We start from the raw sequence: 16,600 nt of genomic DNA, 5'->3' as shown, positions 1-16,600 counted from the left end.
CAGCTTGAAAATCTTATAACTCAATTATCTAATGCAAATGAAGAAATTATGAATCTAAGATCTGAGAATGAGAATTTGAGAAATGACTTAATTACTGAAAGACAAATCAATGCAAGCTTACAAAGTGATCTAATCTCTGAAAAACAAGTCAATGAGAGAATGGTAAAATCTCAAAAGGACATGGATCAATTGAATCTGCAAAATGAAGAAAACTTTCATAAACAAAATGGTAAAGCAGGCCTTGGATACAAGGAAGAAGGTGAATCCTCCAAACGGGGTACTCAAAAAAATCAAAAACCTACTTGCAGCCACTGTGGTAAGTTAGGTCATACATCTAATGGATGTTGGAGAAATGGAAAAGGCAAATTTAATGGAAAGTGCTACAATTGCAATCAGCATGGACACAAAGCCAATGAATGCAAAAAGAAACCAAAATTTGAAGGTAAATGTCACAAATGCCAAAAGCAAGGTCATAAGGCATCACAATGCAAATTCAAATCATTTAATCCAGCTGAACAACTTGTCAAAGCAATATTTGGTTGGGACTACAACACTTGGTGCAGATGTCATTATTGTGGAGAATATGGTCATACTGGCATAAACTGTGCAAGGCATCACCTAAGAAAAAGGGATACCACTGTAAGATGTTATACATGTACAAAACTTGGTCATATATCTAAAAACTGCATGAACATAAAGAAAGTCGAGGATGAAAAGAAAATCAAAGTGGAAAATATTCGGAAGCAAATGAAGCAGCAATGGATTTCTAAGTCTACCGAGCCAGATAATTCAAGTGATGGAATGGTCACTCAAGAAGTGAGTGACTCTACCATTTCCAATTAAGACTCATCAGGATAAGATCAGGACTGTATCTATAAAGCAATATCCTAAGCAGTCCTAGAATGAAAATATGATCAAATTAGTATTTCAGATACATCAGGATCATGGTCGGTACATGACCTTACCGAGCTCAGTCGGGTGCAATAAGGCCTCTTTCACCAAGTTGCACTTACCGAGCATGGTTGGTTCTTCTCTTACTGAGTTAAGAGCGGTTTAACCTCTTTTTTTTGGTCACCGAGTTGCGAAGTTTAAGCCGAGCTAGTAGATGACAGCCTGTCGATCGCAGCTACCTCCGTACTGAACATTAATGGTGAATTTTTCATCAAAAGGGCAGATTTCAACCTCATTTTTCACCGCGAATTCGAGATTTACAAAAAGAGGGCTTTCAAGTGAATTCAAGTGAGTTGAAGAGATTTTCCAGCGAAGTATTCTTACAAAATCTTCTTACTCACCGAGCAGCAATGGCTTCCGCAAGCACCAGCAGCAGCAAGGCGAAGAAAGGATCCGAAATGCTTGTGAAGGGAACGGAATGGAAGGCACCGACGTTCAAGCTTGTTCCTGCCATCGCTGAACCACTCGACCCGCATGGAGCTCAATCACAGATTCCTCCAAAGGTACTTCTAATCAATGATATTCGTACTCATTTCAAGTGTACTGTGCAAGAAATAGGGACACTAGATATGGATAGCACCCTAGCCGAGTTATGCGTGGATGGAACCCTAAAACCTGAGTTCAAACATTTGGAAACCAAAGGCTTAACCCATATCCCGCATCTGCCAAGAAGGTTCCAAGTGAAATGGGTGAGGTATATCTTGAGCCGAGTACATAATGGTCAGTTGTGGTTGGAATAACCAGTTTTGATAACCAAGAAGATGATTCACAAAATCACGGGTCTCCCAATGCTCAGCAAAGCCAAAACCACCAAAACCCTAGGATGGGATGAGTTACAGAAGAAAACCCAAGCTGAATGGGATGGCAGAGGTTTAAAACTCAACAATGTTTCAGATATAGAACTGAAATTTGGTATTTATGTTATTGCATACAAACTGTATAGTTCCAACAGGCTGAATAGTGTACCTTGCGAGGCTGTAGATTTGGCATATAAAATTGTAAAGAAAAATATGGAGTTTGACCTAGCTAATGTGCTATTAAAACAATTCAATAAAAACATGGAAAGCATAAGGACTGCAAAGAAAAACCCTTGTAAATTTGGTTCTTTGCTAGTTTGTTTATTTTTCTATGTACAGAAATTGTTTCCATCCAAAGGTACAGTTGTATGGAGGAAAGACACTCCAATTTTGTATCAAATAAATGAATTCATAGTAGAAATGGGTATGAATTTTGACAAAGTAATGGATAATTACTTTGAAGATTTCAAGGAAAGGATGAACAACAGATTTAGAATACCTCCAAAACTTGTTGAAGAGTATAAGGATGATGTCTGTTTCATGGTTGACTGTGACAAGGTATACATACAGGCAGTTAGACCCCGAGTTGCTTGGGTGAAACCTCTTCCATATGAGGTAAATATTGATGAAACAAGGGATATCATTGAAGCACTGGTAAATGAGCTAGTAGACCCAAGGCAACGAATTTTTGGTACTTATGATGAAGCAAAGGCCAGAATTGAACTGGAAATCAAAATTCCACAGGCCATCAGCAAAGGAAAAAGGAAAATGGCCAAACTGAAAACTGAAATGAGTTCTCTTATGGTCACCGAGGGAAAAGGTAAAGATAAAGAAAGTGAAGAAGAAGAAGGAGAAAAAGAATCAGAAAAAGAGCAACCGGCAAAGAAGAAAGGCAAGGTAATCATTACCAAGCCCAAGAAGCAGCCTACTGCGGTATTCACTCGGAGAACGAGAAAAGGTATTCAGGAACCTGTATTGGTCAAACCTGCACCTACATTCGAGCAAAGGCTCAAATCATTGGAAGAAGGAGCTGGCATTGCAAATTTCAAGGCATTGAGATTTGAGACAAGGACTGATGCAGAGAAAATGCAAATTGAGGAACTGGTACTTAACAAAATGGGAAAATGGAAATACTCCCCGGACCAGATTGCTCCTCATATCTCTAAAGAACTACTGGAGAGAGTACAGCCAAGATGGGAGTTAGCCACCAAAACGGTAAAAGATATATATGAGCAATCCCTGAAGAATCTTCGGCCTAGTCTCACTGGAGCAGAGGTAAAATTTGAATTGAAAACCTATGAAGGTAAAATGATGATCAAATTCCACACTTGTTTGGTTTTGATCAAAGATATAGAGCATGTTGTAAATGATGCTACAAAAATGTGGAAAAACATCTATCATCTACATAAGCCCAGTGTAGACCCAGTAGAAATAAAGGATGATGACAGCGGCAGCAACAGTGATGAACCAGATAGCACTCCATCCATCACAGTTACACCAGGAGAGTTGCATGCAATGATGGAAGAGAAAGAGGAAGAAGACAAAGAGGAAGAAGCTGAAGAGGAAGATAAGGAGGATGATACGGTAAAAATTGCAGCAGCAGTTATTGCATCCCTTCCTCACTCCCCAGCCAAACTTGTGACATCATCAAGGTTGGAGTTAGCTTCAGCAGGTTCATCTACACCAGATTTACCATCTACACCTGCCATATCTCAGCTCCAGGTATCATCAGTAGAAGTGACTACCACTTCATCTACCGAGCTGCATCCCTCTTCGACTACCGAGCTGCACCCCTTTTCATCTATCGAGTTAGCCTCCTCGACTCCATCATCATCAGTTGGTATTGCTGTAAGTTCTCAAATTTTGACAACTCGAATTTGTTCTACAATTTTGTCGCCATCTACTTCAGGCACAGTGAGCTCAGATACTATATTACCGAGTGTATCACCATTTTTGGCCAGCACTCAAATTTTTGACCCTGTACATACTTCTATTGGCACTCAAACCTCAAGCATCCCAGTTTTTACTGCTAGTCCTTCTGTCTCTACTGTTGTGTCTATTCCAAAGGTCAAACCAGTCATCTCAGAAGTCAAACAAAAGAAACTATTAAGACTTATGATCACTGGAAAGGAAATTCCTGAAGACATTGACTTGGACACAGAGATAGTAATTCCAAAGATTGACTTTGATAATGCTACCATTGAAGAAATGAGGTATGCTAGTCAACTTATTGAGAAAAAGGCTACTCAGATGCAGTTAAGATCAGAAAGGGATAAGGAATATAGGATAATTGAGGAAGCCCGGAACATAATTACTGAGGCTATAGGTGTTGATGTTGATACTTCTCAACACATTTTGATTCAACTAGAAGAGGCAGTTAATAAATTCAATGAATATGCCTCCGGACAAGAAAAGCTAATTGAGCGTGCAGAAAAGAAATTTGATAATAGGGTATTAGGGCACATTGCCCAAAACATTGCAATAAATCAGGTTGCATTAACCTCAGTTTTGGCAGATATGGAAAATTCTTTTAATAATGTAACATCTCTTTTTGCTAAGCTTTGTGATGTTACCGAGTACACTAAAGGAATAAGAGAGAAACTAAATAAAATTGATGAAGATCTGAAGGTAAGCGCACAGAACTTGAAGCTTGACCCCAGTTCAAGCTCATCTCATCATCTCAGAATCAAATTTTTGTCAGAGAAGCAGGCAGAGCTATTGAGGGAAGAGGCAAGGATCTGATCTACATTAATAGATATCCAAAACATGATCCTTCCCATCATGGATTCAATGCAGAAGCATATTGCACATTCAAAGACATTAATCCATGATAATAACTTCTCCATTGCAGATCATGTGATTGAACTTTCGGCTGAAGTTCAAATAGCTCTTTCCACCTGCAAAATTTTGCAAGAGAATTGGGATAAGACTCTCCAGCTTATTCTCCAGGTACATTCAGAGTTCATCTCTCATTTTGGTGTTTCTATATAAGTATATATATTCTTTTATTCTTTGGCATTATTGTCAAAAAGGGGGAGATTATTGTTGGATATGTATACTATGGGTGAATAAGTGTTTTCAGAAAAATTGTACAAAGGAAGAGATATACAGCTCATGTAAATAATGTATGTATATTCTATGGGGGAGTTGTATATAACAAAGCTATTCTATGGGGGAGTTGTATATAATGAAGCTATGTATATTCAGAATCAATCATCAGCATGTCAGATAAATTTTGTCTCATAAGTGTTTTTGTCACTAATGCCAAAGGGGGAGATTGTTGGCATTATAATACATTTTTGTCATTAGTTACAACACTTATTGGATTCTGAATGCTTACCGAGCTCTCACCGGAAGCCAAGCTTTACCTAGTTCTCAGTGTTTACCGAGTAATCAAGGTGAACAAAGAAGTCAGTGTTTACCGAGTAATCAAGGTGAACAAAGAAGTCAATGTTTACCGAGTAATCAAGGTGAACAAAGAAGTCAGTGTTTACCGAGTAATCAAGGTGAACAAAGAAGTCAGTGTTTACTGAGTAATCAAGGTGAACAAAGAAGTCAGTATTTACCGAGTGTTCAAGGTAAAGAAAGGAATCAGTTTTGACCGAGTGAAGATGTACTAAGATGTAACCGAGAACTTCATGATAACCGAGCTCCTGAGGTTATCAAGGAAATTAATTTTTACCGAGCTCAGACAGATATCAAGGAAACTAACTATCACCGAGTCACAAGGTTCTATCAAGTGTTTCCTTTGATCACCAAGCTACAGTTCAGATAGAAGTATTCACCAAGTGACATCTCTTCTACCGAGTCTCCAGTGGTTACCGAGTTCAGAACTACTCGAAGTGTTTAGTATGGACCATGCCTTCACTTCTACTGAGTGCATGACGATGCCGAGTAACGCAGTGGACGCCGAGTATCAGAAGGACACCGAGTCAGTTCAGTGAACCCAAGTTTTTACCTTGGGCCAACTTTGTATAGAGATTTGCACTTGTTGTTTTGGCCGACCTTGCATGTATTGTTTAGCCGACCTTGCATGTATTGTTTATATGGATGGTATATATATGCAATGTATTGTATCATTCAAATATAGTTGTTATGGCAATGGTAATGAATGGAAATGTGAAAGTGTAAAAGTGTGAAAGTGCGAAAGAAATACATGCGTGCGAAAGTATGTGGGCTGAATTGTGAAGATATTCAGCAGGTCAAGTTTTGGAGCAGAAAAGTTTTATCTGTCACATCAAGGTGAATCAGAGCATAGCGGATCTTATCAGCAATCAGTTGTAATCAGATCCACTGTTTCATTCTAACAAGTGAATCAGTTTTTTGTAAATCCTTTAACAAGGTAGACTTAACAGTCTTTTGTAAATCTCCTAACAGAGTGCATACTTTATTGTATGTTTGGAAATCCTCTAACAAGGTGGATCTAGCAATCCTTTGTGCTCCTAACAGGGCAGATCACCAGAAGTGGTCATTGTAAGCCTTAACCGGCCAACTTCATACTGCAGTAACGAAGCTTGTGGGTTTCATCCCCACCCCAGTTTTACTTTCTATTTGGAAGGTTTCTGGGTCACCAAATCTATGTGTTCAAGTGTTGCAAATGATTTTGTTTCATGCTTACAGTAGGTTACTTGGATGAATGGTGAATATATCAGCATACAGTTTTATTGTTTAAAATTTTAGAAGTTACTGATTCACCCCTCCCCTCTCAGTAACTTATCATATCTTGAATATTTCCAACACACACTATCTTCATAACCAATGAAAGTACAAGGCTGAGATGAAAGTGCCTTGCATCCCCTAGAAGATATCTTTGCCCATGAAGGATAATCAAAGACTCTAAAGTATGTCATAATAGGTTTTCTATCGCACCATGCCTCAAAAGGAGTTTTTCTATCTAAGGCTAGATGAGGAGAACGATTAAGAATGTGAGTGGCACTAGAGATTGCTTTGACTTCTAATGATGGATCTAGAGACTTGGCATGAATCATGCAACTTGACATAGACTTAAGAGTGTGGATCCTCAAAGCTGCAACATCTTTCTTATGTGGACTGAATGCTGGTAGAATCTGCAGATCAATTCCCTCATGTCTGCAAAAGTCCTTAAGTCTTCTGTTCACATCCATGTTTCCATTGTCCATGCGGAGTACTTTGATGGCCTTTCTGGATGTCTGTTCTACATGAGCCTTGAAGTCTAGAAACTTGTCCAACACTTCATTCTTATTATGAAGAAAGTAGACCCAAGTGAATCTTGAAAAGTCATCAACAAAAGTGAGTATGTAGTGACCCTAGCTAAATGCAAAAGGACCTACTAATACCATGTGAACCATTTGAAGAACACCAATTGCTCTAGAAGACTTCCCTCTCTGTAACTTCCCCTCTGGATGCATATCCACTAAATCTGTTGAACACTCACCCTTAGAAAATTTGATTTGAGGTAGACCTTTCACCATGTGGTTTGTGCAAAGTTGTTGAAGATAGTGATAGTCAAGATGACCATACCGCTCATGTCGTAATTGCATGTTTGAATTAGATTGTGATAACAAGGATTTTGAAGGAGACTTGGGCACAAAATGAGAGAAAGAGTACAACCTCTTGTGATCATTCACTTTCCCCACTACAACCAAGGAATCATCTTTGAGACTGTGCACCTTTACTAAGTCAAGAAGGAACTCAACTCTATGTCCATCTCCAAGGTGAGTGATTTGGTAGATTGAGAGGAGATTTGAACTTAGGTTTGGAACATAGAGAACCTCTTGATACTCTCCATTTTCTAGTTCCACGTTGCCTTTTCCTTCAACTTCCATTTTTCTATCATTCCCCATGAAGATGTGTGGTACCTTGGACTGCTTCATTGAAGAAAAATTCTCCCTTGAAGAACCCATATGATATGAGGCACCTGAGTCAAATATCCATTTCTTTGAAGAGTTTGCATTTGCCATGAATGCTTTCCCTTTGCCCTTTGAATCTGAAGATGATCCTTTCTCCTTGTAAGCATTAGGCAATGGGACATTATGTTTCTTCATGATGTTGGTCAACTCATCAATCTTTTTGAGATAACACTCATGCTCTTCATGACCCAATTTCTTGCAATAAGCACTCTTCTTCTTCTCCTTATTATTGTCCCCTTTCTTGTTGGAATTTGAGGACTTTCCTTGTTGATTGGATTGTGATATTGTCTTTTCTGTATCCTCAGATTTGTCCTTCTTCCATTTCTTCTTACCCTTTCTTTATTTGAAGATTGTCCAGCTGAATGTTGAGAACCCTCATTGTTGGCCACCAATTCTTTGGACTGAGGTGATTTGAGAATCCCATTGATTTCAAATTCTTTTCTTCATCATCCAACAGTTTAGCATATTCATCAAAAGTGACTTTCTTGTAGGCAAACCCTAAGGTAGTCTTTGAGGTGTTAAAAGAAGATACAAATGTGGAATATTTCGATTGCAGCTTGTTATGAATGAGATAGATCAGTCTGTCATCTTTGATAGAACTCCCATAATCAGTAAGCTTTATCCTTAGTTCATTCACCTTGATGATGAAATCCTGTATTGAGTCATATGACTTAGGATCTAAAGATACAAGCTCATCTTCAATTTTGAAAACATTCTCTTCAGACACTTTACTATAAAGGCTTTCGAGGGTATCCCAAGCTTCCTTGGATGTAGTACATTTCTTAATTTGATACATGATTTTATCATCTACCCTCAAACATATATCACCTAGGGCTTTCCTATCCATGGCTACCCAATTTGAAATATCACTTGCAAAAACATTATCACCTATTGGTTTAGGAAGAGTACCATCTACATATTGTGAAACTCCATTATGCATTAAGTGATACAACATTTTGATTGACCATGAAGCATAGTTATGAGGAGTTAATTTAGGAAACTTAAAGTTGCCCATAATGCAGAAAATGAAAGAAAATTGAAGAAAAGAGAGAACACAACACCAAGAACACCCCCCCTTTTTACTAAATCAAGAAACCCCCCCAAAATAGATGCTTTGGGCACTTTATCAGTAGTGCGATTACAATGGGCCACTTGCCAATTTTGGCCTTTGTGTACTTCTAATTTTGCTTGTTACAACCTCTAAATAGAGCAAAAATCTAAAAATTTACAATGTGCTACAATTCTGAAGCATTACAAAGCAAAGAAAGGTCCTATTGCTGAAAGTGGTAGTTTTGTCCACACAATACTATAATCTGATGCCAGATCTGAAAAGTAGACAAAAAAAACGCCCTTTCAAAAAAAAAAGAACCTATTTTTGACTCCAGATGTGCCCAGACGGAGCTTTTGAAGTTGCAAAATGCAAGATTATCCAAGTATAGTTGCCAAAAAATGCAATTTCTGAACAATCCATGAACCAAAACTAGAAAATAGCTACACTACTACAAAATTTAAAAAATTCTAGCTAATTTCAAAAAAAATTACACTTGATCTGGAGTTCGGATGTCTGAGTTATGGCCTCTTGAAGTTGGACTACAAAAACCAAAATGAATCTGGAGAGGGGTTGCATCAACAAAATACAGGGTTAAATTTGACGATCATATGGCTATCATGGCAGTTGTAATTCTTCCTAAAATGATGTCCAGATGAGTGTCAAAATTAAGACAATAAATTGATGATGTCAGCAACCCTCTAGCTTCTGATGACATCAGCATGATGTCATGATGACATCATTAGTGTACAGATTGTACGAACGGATGATAGTGTCAGGTGTAGTGTCCTGTTGACAGTGTGATGAATGGCTGATTAGATGCCACATAGGCACAGAGGTGGCAGGATGATTGTATTATCCATGTCTACAGTGGGAGATGTCGGGTGTCCACCGTGTAGTGATTAGGGCAAGTTAAATCTCACTGCGTGGCAGGTACATTGTGTTGGCATGTTTGTAGGTGGGGTTTGGTCGAGCCAATAATATGGCATCATGTGGCTTGGGGATCAGGTTGCCGAAAATCAACATTAACTACTGGATCTATTTCACGATCGTCGGGTATTGTCGTAGGGTTTTAAAGGACGTCGGAGACAATGCCTTTAGTCCCACATGCGTGGGGTCAAGGAATACTCTGCGCTATATATGCACATGACCGCAAACTGTAAAATGACAAAGCAGTCCTCGTCGAATTTGGGCAAGTCATCAGGAAGTTGTTGCCTATCGATATTTGGGCTTGTTATGCCGGATCTATGATATTGTCACGGGTTTACAGTACGGCCAGTGTTATATGGCCAATTTGATTGAAGTATCCCACATATATAATATGAAACCCTGCACCGAATTGCAAATCAGGGCCTCCAAGTTTTGATTTGCAAAAAAAATTTGCCTCACGATCAACTTTCACCAAATATAGGCAAATTTATAGTCGATCTTCACCAAATCAATGCTCTAAACGCAATGATGAGGTCAGATCTAGCTCTAGACTCTCCCAATTTCTGTGGATCCTCTAAATTTGTGTCGAGGTGCTAAAGCATGAATGGTCTTGAACGGCTACGTGTAGAGAATCTCCCTTAGCTTTGATACCATGTAAGAATTTGGCTTAGGCCAAAATTCACCCAAGAACTAAAGAATTCAACACAAGCACACAGTAGATCAAAATAGATAGAGTATGATCAGAATGACGATATTCATTCAATAACTCATTGAGAGTACACTAGGAGTGCCTGAATATAAAGGCCTCAAGAGAGCTTCTAGAATGCATAGAAGTTAGCATCATGATATGTCATACAACCAGGCACATGTCCACCAAATATGGATTATCCTCCATTAAGCATGGGATTAAGTGTGATGATGTGAGGATAAGCCTACAATGGTGTAGCACGCAAATTAGTGGTGTAGACGACATGTGCTAAATGAGGAGTGCGGATAAATATGTTGTCATCATGACAACTAAGTGAATGATACATACTTTTGTGTTGTAGACACCATGTGCAACATTAGAGTTGCATAACTCAATGAGAGTACACAAACTTCTAAGTGTCTCACCTAAAATAATAATTAAATAATGCAAAATAATTAAATAATGCATTAACCTAAGTAACACTTAAGTAAGTGTAATAAGTAAATACTTATTTACACCAACACAAATCATAGAGCAAGGGCATGATAACAAAATGTAGAGATACACAGCAAGGGCACAATAATGAAATGCAAAGATCACGGTAACAAAATGCACCAATGACAAGGGCATGACAATGTTCAGAGCTCTCCACCTTCTTTCACACACAACTCTCCACAATCAAAACAAATGGGGAATGATTTAGATCGTATTTTCATTTTTTTTGTGTATACCCACATGAGTGTTGCAAGTATGACTCCAACATCAGCATTGCAACGACGTCAGGGATAATTGCAAAAAGAAAATAAAAATGAAAATGACCACAAATTACACCACCGTCACAATTTGACCCCAATGGTTGTAGTGGGTTAATAAAAACAAATATATATTACTAGCACTTACACTAAGCAGTGCAAGATTTTAGTGGATTGTGATTATGAGTTGTATCTCATTACTGTGACTATGAATTGTATCCTAAAATCATATCTATTTTGTTAAATTAAATAACTGAAAATCATATTTTACTTTTCAGAAATTATAATAACATTCTTAGATAATTTATTTCAATTAATTATATAATTAAATAAAAGTATCTAGGAAAAATTAATAAATAATCAATCAAAAATATACATTACAATTTAAATCTTAAGTTAAAATTTAAAATTTAAAATAAATTTTAGCATTATTTCTCCTTAAAATATGCTCTAATGAATTATGTGATTATATCGAAATAAGTAGTTAGAAGGGAAAACACAAATGAAATGGAAGCACTAATCATCTAGTTTCATGATTCATGAACTAAAATGTAGAAATCAATATTAAGTTATGGTTCACAACTATTTGAACTACATTATTTGCTTCTTTAAAGTATAATTTTTCAGAGTGTTAAAGTTTGACCAAATGTCTAGTTAAGAGCAAGCCACCAAGGGGTATTTGATTCATGATAAATCAAAACTATATAATCCTTATACTTAGAAGACCATTTAATTTGTGTAAAATCATATTTATATTTATATGCTAAAAATCAATAAAAATTATGTAAGTAATAATAACAATGAAATTTCTAATGAAAAGACTCATAAAAAAAATTACAACTTTCCACTTATGCATTTTTCACGTCTCACAAGTATTTCCCAATCTTCATTTAGACGATGTGAATAGATGCATTACACTTATCATATGCTTTTTTTCTTGTAGTGATCAGGGAGAGTGTCATAAGACCTTTAAACCTTTAAAAAAAAGGGCGGAAAACTCCATCTACTACAATTACACCACATTAGGATGAGATTACATAGCCAATCATAAAATGCATCAAAGAGGACACCTAAAAGGGCGTAATGATTATTCTTCTCCATCTCCCTCAAAATCAAAAAGCTCTACTTGTGTACTATTATCATTAAATTTGGAGGAAGCTTTTAATGCCTTGTCATCACTGGAAGAATTCGATGATATAGAAACACATTTGAGACTATAGGGAGGTGTGAGATGCCCACGAGAATATGAGAATACTCATTAATTATTAAAGCAAACATCTCTACCTTTCTATTCAATCTTATTCTTCTATTTTAAACCAACCTCTTAATCTCACTCATTCCCACCTACCTTGTTATCTTGGTCATTCATCTTTTAACTTCTTAATCTCAATCATTAATTTTGTAGGACTTTATTAAATAATATTTTCTTGTGCATTTGATCTCTAACTAAATTTCAAATTTTAAGATAATATTGGTTCACTTGAGATGTTACTATCACATTAGGGTGAATGCACCAAGTTGTGATGCCAAAAAGATGACACACAACTCCAATTTTTAAAATTATAAAAGTGTGCATGCACTATAGCGCACACACATTTGGGCTTGGGCTCCACAAGCCTTAGGATTGTGGAGCCCAAGCCAATGCGTATATGTACTATAACACATGTGCACTTTTAAAACCTAAAAGTTTTTATATGTGGGCTACAAACTTGTAGCCCATTCCATTTAATCTTATTTCTTTTTGTTGTTGCTTGCTTTCCCCTCAACAGTGTGCATGCAATTTTTAGGAGATCACATAGTATGTTTTCTAGTCTTGTTTTTGCATTGTTTTGTATGTTTTTTAGTTTTGCTTCAAATTTGTTTATTTATTAAAAATGCAATTGGTTTCTTGTCAGGAAATGTGAATATCAACCACCACATCCCAGCCTAATCAAAAAAATCAAAATAAAAACCCTCCACAATATCAAAATCAAAACCCTCCACAAGATCAAAATGAACTTCCACAACCTCCACCAATTCAAAGACCTCCTCTTGACACCCAAGATAGTATAATGAATGAAATAGAAAGAGGGAAAAATGAATTAGAAACAATCATTGGTAGGTTGAATGCTTGTGGTAATACTAATCTTATGAGAATGCAATTGGCATCCTCTCTTGAGTCTATTATGAGCCATGTAGCTTTTGTTAGTGGTCAATTGGATATTTAGCATGTTAAGAGAGAAGAACAAAGAAGATATTATGAAAAAAAATTATCCTATAAAGATGTAAGAAAAAATGAAATAACAAAAGGTAGCATATGTGCATTGTTTAAAAAATCTAAAGAACAAGACACTATTAAACATACAACTAAAAGGTTCCCCATCAATTGGTGCATAAATGATGATATTAGAAATAAATTTTGGGATAGATGGTAGATGGTCTTTGATGCCCCTCCCTGCAATAATCACGAGGTTCCAATGTATTTCTTAAAGAAATTGTATTGTGAATTTGTCCTTGGGGAGATCCTTAATTATTTTGATATGTTAGATTCTCAGGGTAGAGGTGGGGAATCATCATTAAATTGTATTGTGAATTTGTCCTTCGGGAGATCCCCAATTATTATGATATGTTAGATTCTCAGGGTAGAGGTGGGGAATTATCATTTGAGAGGTTGGGGGCATGTTGTGACCCTAATGTAAATAGGGCGCCTGTCATCAAGCCATAAGGTGAGCATGTGATTATTCATTTAGTTGTGAAGGAACATGTAGAGACATGACACAAACCCTCATTCATTGTGCTAGTCCATTAGTTGAGCAGGAGCCTTCTTTGTGTCACGGTTACATGTACACATCATGTGGATCCTTATGCACATTTGGCAGCCATGTTAGAGACACTATGGATAATGGGCTAGTCACTGATGAGTTCCTAAGTGACACATTTGACATCGACACACAGGTAAATTACAATTATAATAAACTAATTTGATCACATTTCATATGTACAATGAATGACTAATTAATTATCATGTCTTGACATTGTTCAAAATTTAGGGTAAGAGTGTTGATGGCCCTAGTACAGATTTGCCGGCCCCATTTTACATCTCGTCGATGAGTCAAGAGGTATGTATTGATTTCATCATTTAAATTAATACATATATTTATTAAGTGATCATATGAAGGATTGACAAAATTTTTTATCCATGTGCATTAGTTCTCTACTGGACCATCAACATTCACAAGCAACTCTGAGCCTAGGCATGATACGAGCTTTGTAGAGGTACATTTTTTTCATGTTAATTTAATTCATTTGATTATATTTGTTTCATGTTTCATATTACATGTAAATTGTATTATATGATTTGTAGTTGTTGATGTCTAAGACTTCTCACCTTTGCTAGTCCATCGGTCATGGAGTTGCTGCAACAATAGCTAGTTCAGAGCTATTGACCGAGGTATAAAAGAGTTTTCCTAGTTTTAGTTTTTATTTTTAATAGTTAGTATTGAAATTTCAAATGGTATTTATAAGTATGATTGAGTGATTATATTGATTGAATGGTTGTAGGGCCTTGTTACTCTCGATCGTCCGTGAGCCTTTGAGGTGGATGTGCAGAGTGACTATTTGATGGCGGAAAGAAAATAATTAATTTTGTGTGTACATATATTTGATTTCAATGTATAATAATTATTGATTCATATATACTTTATTTGTATCAGCTCTATTTAGAGAGGAGCCTAAATAAGAGGATGAGCAAACGTGTGAGGAAGACCCCATCATCCCCATCATCTCCCTCCATGCAACAACTGAAGACCTCTAGGGATTTGTTTCCTTCCCCTCGTAGGAAGGAGAAGATATAGGGATAGACATGCATATATAGGCATTAGTGGACATATATCTTGGATTTTATGTTAGTGGACATATTCGACATACATTTGATGTATATATGACATTTTATATTTGATGCATGCCATTATTAGACTTATAACATTATTGGTTATCATAATATATTATATGTTTGTTCATGTATGAAATTATTGGTTATCATAATATATATCTTGTTTTTCTTGTTTATGTTTTAAGTACATTTCATGTATTTCATTTTAATGTAACTTGCATCCAAAATGATGCAGAGTGCTCACACCAAAAGTTAGTGGATTCCCAACAGGAAAAATTTTAACGAAAACTACATTTCCCACCTTCCTAAGTGTCTTAAAAGACTCTTTCCAACTTGGTTACAACACTAGACAAACTTCTACCCAACTTTACAAAACTACTTAATCACTTTCCCTATTCAAGACTTGGGAAGAAATAAGGAAAAAAGGAAAAAAATTGAGAAATGTGTCATAATAAACTTCTTGCTTCAAATGAACACCTTAGAAACTTCAAGGGACACCTAATGATGATATTTCCACAACTGGTTTACTCTCTTAACATGTATTTTGCAAAATTGCTCTCAATAGGCCTAATTGCCCTTATAGCCCTTTTTGTGGTTTTCGAACAATGGCTTTGTTTTTCTCCACTGAACCTAGCAAACAAAATAGGTATTCCATTCTAACCAATTACCAATTGGTTTTATTGGTTACAAGGTTAATTTCAACATTTTCCAATAAAATTGCTAAAAAGTTGTCAACAACTTTTATTGCAAACTGCAATTTTTGCACTAACTCTTCTTAGAACTTAACCAAGTGGTTTTTGGTAACACATAGGACCTGTATAAGGTGTAATGAATCTCAAAACACTTCTTGAGTCAACTTATTAACAAAAACAACAAAAGAACAAAAATTCTTAGGACTAAGGCAACTTGGGTTTATAGGTGACCTTAAGTTCCTTGACGTTACAAACAAGGATTTCCTTATTACCATAAAAAATAACATGTTCAAAATGAGGTGTATGATCACCCTTTTACCTTCTATCATGATTCTCCATCATTGGATGGGATGACATATCTAGTTGCCACCTAGGTTCCCTTCACCACAAGTTTCAACATCACCTAAGATGGGGTCGCAAAATTAAAACAAAATCCAATCTCTAAAAAGAGAGAGAGGTTATTGTAAGTGTTAGAAACATGATCCAATAGCACCTAGAATCACATCTATACCTCATACAAGCTTTGATATATGCCACATCAAAGATTGCTTCCCTATGGCATTTAATGACTCTTAGGATCAATTTGGTTTGGCATGCTCGAGAACATTGAAGTGGTCAGTGGGATAGGATGAGCTTAGAACTAGGGTTTACCTGGCCATCTAGAGCTAATAGAATAGACAGTTTGATCCCACGACAAATAGTTAAGGAGATTCACCAATTGACGACTTTGTACTAGCCAACACTACAAGTTTCAACATCACCTGAGATGGGGCTGCAAAATCAAAATGGAATCCAATCTCCAAAAAGAGAGAGAGATTATTGTAGGTGTCGGCAACATGATCCTATAGAACTTGAAATTGCGTCCATATCTCACACAAGCTCTAAGATATGCCTTGTAAAATATTGCTACCCTATGGTATTTAATGACTCTTAGGGTCAATTTGGTTCGGCATGCCCGAGAATGTTTAAACCATGAATGAGAT

At 36.6% G+C, this 16,600-nt stretch overlaps 1 pseudogene; it reads left to right on the top strand.

The window, feature by feature from the left end:
• The window catches only part of LOC149528531 (uncharacterized), a 181,128-nt pseudogene that overhangs the window by 158,049 nt on the left and 6,479 nt on the right, over positions 1-16,600 (top strand).

This window comes from Cupressus sempervirens, chromosome 11 (assembly GCF_028749045.1).
Source record: "Cupressus sempervirens isolate cs-2001-9-10 chromosome 11, ASM2874904v1, whole genome shotgun sequence".
In the NCBI taxonomy this organism is placed as follows: domain Eukaryota; kingdom Viridiplantae; phylum Streptophyta; class Pinopsida; order Cupressales; family Cupressaceae; genus Cupressus; species Cupressus sempervirens.
Note: the sequence above shows the minus strand (reverse complement) of the source record. Positions and strands in the feature narration are given on the sequence as shown.